This window comes from Talpa occidentalis, unplaced genomic scaffold (genome assembly GCF_014898055.3).
Source record: "Talpa occidentalis isolate TD23 unplaced genomic scaffold, MPIMG_talOcc4v2.1 talOcc4.6, whole genome shotgun sequence".
Classification (NCBI taxonomy): domain Eukaryota; kingdom Metazoa; phylum Chordata; class Mammalia; order Eulipotyphla; family Talpidae; genus Talpa; species Talpa occidentalis.
In genome coordinates this window covers 4126535-4134575 of record NW_023604972.1, presented here as the reverse complement: position 1 = coordinate 4134575, position 8041 = coordinate 4126535, and the positions used below count along the sequence as shown (strand labels likewise).

At 39.1% G+C, this 8041-nt stretch overlaps 1 pseudogene; it reads right to left on the bottom strand.

Annotated features, from left to right (window-relative positions):
- Nucleotides 1-7551: 7551 nt before the first annotated feature.
- LOC119230251 (U1 spliceosomal RNA) lies at nucleotides 7552-7729 on the bottom strand (annotated as a pseudogene).
- Between the last annotated feature and the right edge of the window lie 312 nt (nucleotides 7730-8041).

Here is an 8041-nt window from a genome sequence, read left to right as displayed (position 1 = left end):
CTCAAAATTCCCTCCAGAACAACCTCCCGAGTCACGGAAGGGACTAGATAAGTGCTCTTTCTCATCCCCACCGTGGCTTCCCTCTCTGCATGCAGACACAGGCGGAGAACACACTGGGCCTGCTTCTCAACTTCCGCTGCTTGGCCTTCCCAGGCTCGCTCGTGCACAGGGGAAACACGTAAGGGGCACTAGACAGGTTCAAACCCTGAGACCTGCTAGTGAAGAAACAAAAATAAGTACAGTTCGGTTCCCACCTTCTGTGGAAAGACAGGCTTTTCTGAAGGGTTTGGAGAACTAGGTCTAGGGTCGGCAGAACTGGCTGTTAAGATTCAGGCCTATCACTCAGCCACCACACGAACCTGAAAACTAAATCTTGTCTATAAAATGAAGGTAATAATAGAATCTGTCTCCTATTTCACTGTGATTGAATTATATAATAGTTGTACCTGTGAAATATACGGTATCTGGTAGGTCACACGCATTGGATTTTTAATTGTTACTCCCTGCAGCCATTATCATCGTCAGGGTCACCTTATTGTTGTGATGTCATTAAAGGTGTTGATCTACTTGTGATATGAGGCCTGGAAATAACTAATTACCATACAGGATCAACTGAGTTCGTCATGCTATGAGAGAGGTTAATTGTGACTGTTGGGTGAGGAAAGAGACTTGAGAGAAGTTTTCTGAGGGTGAAAGTGTGCTGGAATAATTGAGTAATTTTAAGACTTAATTATTTATCTATTTTATTTTTATGGAGGTAATGTTATTTACAGCACTCTATATGGTTTCAGGGTCTGGGTGCACAACTCTTCAATTGTATGTCAATAAATCACACCCACCATCAAAATTCCCATCACCCTGACTTTGCTCTGCCTGGAAGGTTGACCTGACTATATTCCTCTCAACTTTCTAAGTCTTATTTTCATTCCTGTAAAAGGAAGACCATATCCCAGCTCTGCTCCATTCTTAGTGGTGTGTGAAGCAGAATTCACTACCCACCTCCCTCGGCCCTTCTGGAAGTACAGTCCTATGGACCAGGTTCTGTCCATCCTGATTTTCCCAGCTTCTGTCCAGGCTCACAGCCCCATGAGTACTTTCAGTCTGCAGAGAGCCAGGCTTTCGTCCTTACCATCTCCCATGGCCACAGAGCTCAATGTCCTTCCCAAGAACTTTAACTCTCTCACATGAGGCTTACCTGACCTGGGTGGGAACTTTACAGCTCAGAAAGCTTTGATCAAATGGTCTCATCATCCAAGGCCTCCCCTCTGTGATGCTGGAATTTCCTTCTTCTCTGTCATTTGGCCCAATACTATATCCAGAGGTGTAAACATGGGTGTTGTTCCTGTTCCAGACCCACAGTAAGCTCAGTTTGCCACTGCCCTGGTGTATTGTACTTCTAGATGCTCACATTAATTTTCTTATAGAAACTTTCTCAAGTTCCAAGGCTTCTTTTTAATTTCTCCAACATTCATTCCAAACATATCTAGCAATAAATCTACCCTCTCAAATGTCAGTGAATCCCTCATTCCAGCAAATCAAAATGGAAGGCTGGTGTCATCAAAAATAAGCATAATAACACATGGGATGTTTCTTATACTCTAAATTCTTTGGTAGACCGGCTTAGTTCTAAACAGAATGTGTTTACTGATTCTCAGGAACCAGGGAAATGTATGCACAGCAATCAGTGAGTCGGAAGTAATGCAACAGACAAAATGCTGAAACTAAGCTCAGGGGCCAGTCCTTTTACCATGCCACTTTCTAGTTTCCTTTGAAGCACATGAAGGACTCATCAGAAATGACCATGCTGATGCACAGCTGGTACCAAGAACATTATGGTTCTTCTTGAAGATTGTAAAGGATGATGATAATGATGATGATGTGTGTAGACTGAGGTCTCTGTCTCCCCTAAGCTCCTCTATCCAGCCTGAAATGCCTTTACTGAGTCATGCTGCAGTACACACCTTTGCTTTTATGGAGATCTCCTGTAAATTCTGATCAACTAAAAGTTGGATGATCAAATGAAGTAGAACAGGGCAGAATATTAAAGACACTTAGTTAAGGAATAGGTTTGTAGTTCCTTAAATCTGTAGTCTGGCAAGTGTGATTAGCTACTCAATAATGGTCACCGATAGGGCTATTATGAAAAGCAAATTTTCCCTCTTGGTTTGTGAATGTCTTCATACCTACCTCCATCCAACTGGGATTGAACCATATTTGTATCTGCTGGTTTCCACCCCTGTCTCTCCATAGACTGAAAACTCCCCAAACATAGGAGCCGAACTGTGACTTTCCATCTAATAGTATTTCTAGTGGAAACCTGTGATTCAATAAGAAAGAAGAAAGGCCGAAAAGATGGACTTTTGCAGAGATAAAAATTCAAGGAAAATACTCAGAACTGAGTGTTATGGGTCTTAAGACTCTCATAGAGCTGACTGAATGCCTTACCAAGTAAAATTCTGTTTTACTTGGGGTCTTAGTGGTTAAGGCTGGCTGGAGCTGGGCCTTCATGGTCATGCCTGGACCATACTCAATAGCCTTGTGCAAAGCACATCATCCCTTTCAGCTCATATCACTTGATAAATCGATTTTCTCATAAATGTTTCATTTTATAGAGGGAGTTTGAAGATTAATTAATAAATATACATAAACTACTTCAATTAAGGTAATTGCCATTAGCTTCAGATACCCTCACGAGTCCTGATTTGGGAATAATCCAAATCACTTCTTTCTCAAGAGATTTCTGATAATTACTCCAATGTTCTTGAGAAAATCCTATATCATAGAACCCATTTCCAAAATAATTAATTCTTTTACTAAAATTTCAACTGTAGCCATTAATATGTTCATCATTCAGCTCAGTCTTTCCTTAGATGATTCCACACATTAAGGCTGATGGCATTTGGGGGATCATCTAGTCTTCCGCACCTGCTTTACAAAGTGGGAAACTGATTCTTCAGGAGATTCAGTAACTGGTCCAGGATTTAATAAAAACAAACAAACAAACAAACAAACAAACAAAAACACCTCTTTAGCAGTAGAATCAAGCATACATTATTCACAGGGACAAAATATTCCCCATCCCAAATTACTACCCTGGATCCTACTAATAATGATGTAGACATGGTTAATTAATTAAAATGGTGTAATTCAAGGTCATGACTTTCATTGTGACAGATGTGATCTTTAGATATTATGGTACAATAAGTGAGGCTGTGCTAAAGAGCCAAGCTTAATACTAATATTAAGATTTGTTTAATGCTATTTTCAATTAAATTATATTTGATTTGTATACTTTACCTTAAGAATTGCCATTAACTCTTGATATAATGTGGCTCAGCGTGGGGGCCACCTGGTGGTGGTGGTGGTTTCTGGACAACTCATACAATGAGATACTGTTTATCCATACAAAGAGGAGCCACTGTGGACCTCCCTGGTGGTGCAGGGGTTAAAGACAGCATATCAAACTATCGCCAGCCACTGCAGCATCAGTTCGATCCCTGGCCAGGATGCTGACCCACATGGCACAGCAGACCTCTCCTGTCTCGCCCACTGCTCCCCTCAGCAGTGTATTTCACTACATCAGCCTGTTCTGCTCCCCACTCTGTCTCTGGTGAATCCTCTCACCCCTTACACCTCTGACTTATACCCCAGTTCTTGTACGCATAAATAGATAAATCATTTTTAAAAAAGGAGCTGGTTCTGACACATGCATCAACACGATGAAACTTGAAAACATTTTGCTAAGTGAAATAGGCCAGACACAAAAAGACAAATATTTATAAATTCAATGATATGAAATAGTTAGAATGAGATAATTTATAGAGCTGCAAAATAGAGGTTACTATGGGTAGGGGGAAGGGAAGGGTAGCATTTATTGGTTGAAAATTTTCTATGTGGGTCAAAGTGTTTTGGAAATAGATAGTGGTGACCATTGCACAATGTTTTGAATATAATTGATGATATTGGATGACACAGTTAAAATTGTAAAAATGGTAATTTTTATATTTTATAAATTTTAACACAATTACAAAGCAAAAATAAAAATTATGTCTCTGGAAGAGGTGTGTTATCTGGGACTAGAAACCTATTCCACCACTTCCTGGCCAGGCAACATTTCTCCATTCTTTACCTTTACAATTTCATTTTAAAGGACTAGAAGTGTAACAATTTGTGGAAATGTTAATATTCTGAGTTGGGGAAGCTTGGATATAATTTTCCCACAGATCATAAATTCCTGGCAAAGCCTGAACTCAGTCTAAAGTCATTTGACCATCACATTCTTCACTTTCCCTGCCTTTCTTTCTTTTGTTACTTCATTGTTGGAATTTAAATCAGGAATCATCTGTATATAATATAAATTAAATGAGGCTTTTTGTTCACCAAAAATTCATAATTACTTTTCAGCTAACATATTTGTTGGAACGAGGCTTAATCTCCAGAGACAGATATGTCGTAATAAGATGGGAAATAAGGTCTTGTGAAACAGAAATTCGGTAGACCTCATGTCTAATCACAGCTCTGTATAACCATAGGTGAGTTAACCACCTCTTCAAAACCTCAATTTTATTATTTGAAATATATGAGTGAAAAGTTGGGATATTCTCTTCTTTTTAAAATATGTAAAACTTTGTAAATTTTAAATTAATTCTGTGTGTGTGTGTGAGAGAGAGAGAGTATAAGGAATGGAGACAATATGAAGTTTGCATTGAGGTCATGGTAAACAATTACTGGTGGAGTTATAATGTAATCCAGGCGATCTGATGATTCGGAGATTCCTGAATCTGATTAATAAGCCATCATTGTATTGCTTCTTTGTTGAAAGTGTATGAATATAGATTAGGAAATGGATCACAATCCAAGAATAATTGGACCCATTTATCCTACCATAATTGATAAAATAAAAACAGTGTTTTGACATGAATCAAACTAGAGTTTAAATTATGAAATATTACTTATACGACATGGGTAATTCTTCAGGATCTCTGGGTTTTACTCTCACTTTCCCAATTGGGAAGAGCAATATCTAGTTCAGATGTTTATTGTAGATTGTGTTTTTAAAGACAATTTAGGCGTAGAATCTGCATTAGAGTTAGTTCTCAATAATTGGCCGCTGTTTATTGCCTTAATCCTGCCCAACATAGATCCACTCAGGAAACCTGCCTGCATTTATACTTTTATTGTGTTGCGCTATCAAGCTCAATTGGATTTTCATTTCTAATCTTTTGTTTAGTGTTGCATTGATTTTACTTCTTATGTATAAGGATTGAACCTAAATGGAAATTAAAGGGAAAAAACCATTTACAGTAGCATAATAAACACGAAAACACTTAGAAAGAAACTTAACTGAAGAGGTGAAGTCTTATACACTGAAAAGTACAGCACATCGATGAAACACTTTAAAGACACAAATAGCTGAAAGACATTTTCTGTTCATGAGTTGAAGGTGTGACTGTTTAAATGTCTGTACAACCCAAGGAGATCTACAGACTCAATGCTACTCCCCATGAAAATATCAATGACTTTTTTTTTCTTGCAGAAATAGAAAATAACATTGTAAAATTCAAAAGAAAACACAAAAATCTCAGAATAGCCAAAGAGATGATGAACAAGAAGGATAAGGCTGGTGGCCCCACACTTTCTGATTTCAAAGTACACTACAAAGTGACAGTAATGAAAACAGCATAGTATTGTCATAAAGACAGACACGGAAGCCAACGGGACAGAACAGAGAGCCCCCCACCCCCGCCGAAGTAAACCTGGACATGTAGAGTCCACTGACATTTGACAATGGACTCAAGAATGCACAATGGGGAAAAGATAGTCTCTTCAACTAGTCTCCTCAACAAAAGGTGCTGGGAAGGTGGATATTCACATGGAATCCTATCTCACCCACACCTAAAATAAATTTAAAATGGTTTAAAGACTTAAATGTTAGACCTGAGACTACAAAATTCTTAGAGAAAGCATATAAGGAAAACTTCTAAACATTGGTCTTGGCAACAATTCATTTGCTATGACACCAAAAACATAAGGAACAAGAGCAAAATTTGACAAGTTTGACTATATCAAACTAAAAGCTTTCTGCAAAGCAAAGTAAACAAGCAACAGAATAAAAGGCAAGACTTGGTAGAAAATATTGCCAAGCCATATATCATATAAGGAGCTTATTTCCAAAAAGTATAAGGAACTCCTGCAACTTAAAAGCAAAAGCTAACAAAGTATCCATTTTAAAAATGGACAAAGAGCTTAAACAGCTATTTCTCCAAACAAACCAAAGACATGTCTAACAGGTATATTAAAAAAGACGCACAATATCATTAATTATCAGGGAAATGCAAATCAAAACCATAGTGAGATATCACCTTAAACCTGTTAGGATGATTATTAATTAAAAAAAAAAAAGATTACTCGAGCTAGGTAGGACATGAGAAATATGAACACTTGTATACTGTTGGTGAGTATGTAAGTTAGTGCAGAAGCAGTGGGAAACAGTATGGAGGTGCCTCAGGAAATTAAAAATATAATTAACATAGAGAAACAATCCCTCTTCAGGGTATATATTCAAAATAATTAAAATTGGAGAGTAATATCTGTATTCCCATGCTCACTGCAGCATTTAAAATAACCAGAATATGGAGCCCACCCATGCCCACCGCTGGATGAATGGACAAAGGTAACGTGATGGACGTACACATAGGATATTATTCAGCCCCGAGAAAGGAGGGGATTCAGGTGCTTGTGACATGAGAGAACCTAGACGTAATGTTGCTAAGTGAAATATAGACCACTGCAGAAAACTAGATACTGCATGAGTCCACTCACATGAGGTATGGTATATAGTCACTCATAGAAGCAGAGAAGGCAGTAATGACTACAATAATGACAGTTTTAGTTTGATGAAAAGAATAAATCTAAGGGTTTGTTGCACTGCATAGTGCTGATAACCATGAAGTGTTTTGCACTTTAAAATGTGTTAACAGGGCCTCCCTGGTGGGGCAAGAGGTTAAGCACTGCGCTATGATGCAATCCGCAGCTTCTGCAGCACGAGTTCAATCCCTGGCCAGCCAGGGAGCTACCCACATGGCGCAGCAGACCTCTCCTGTCTCCCCGCTGCTCCCCTCAGCAGTGTATCTCAGTCAGTCTGCCTGTTCTGCTCCCCACTCTGTCTCTGGTGACTCCTCTCACCCCCCGCATCTCTGGCCTGTACCCCAGCTCTTGTATGCATAAATAAATAAATCTTTTAAAAAATGTGTTAACAGACTAGCTCTCTTACTACATGAAACAGAAAGGGGTCCAGGGAGACTTTGGGAGGTGTCAATGTCTACGACCTTGGTTGTAATGACGGCGTCATGGGTTTTATAAATGTCTACATTAAATATGGACAGATTTTTATACACACATTCTAACTCAATAAAGCTGTGTTTTCCCTGCCTCAATGGAGTTAAGTGTTTTCATTCTAAACCCACACGTACTCAAGTTAAATTCCTGCAGCTTAGGAGGGTAAGCTAAATCCTTTCTCTCTTTTTGTATTTTTTTTTTTTATCTTTTTGCCAGGGAAGAATGAGAACACAGTCTCCCACTACCACAAATGACACAGTTCAATGTCCCCCGTTTGGGGAAATTGCAGAGGTCAGCAGCCCTGGAGAGCAATGGGAGCGCCTCCCCCTGGGGAAACCACCTTGTGATCATGGTGTCTCTGGTGTTTCATGGTGTCCTGCCAGGTGAGTTAACTAAGTTGTTCTACTGCCCTGAACTATGTCACCAGGATGCCCTAAGTATAGAAGAATCTTCCCATTCTACTCTGGCCTCATCTTTAGACTTTTTTAAACTAGGAACAACTTTCCAAATTAATCCATGTCTCTCATTTGAGAAAAGAAACCAGCCTGTTAAAAGGTTAGAATGTCCTTTCTGCTATTTCTACCCAGAAGGGTTTTAAGTTGCTGACTTTACAGCAAACACTCGAGTGGACTGTTAGTCAACCTTCGTGGAAGAAGTGAGAGGAAAAAGATGTGGTTCCTCCCTCAAGGCCCCTGCAGATGGG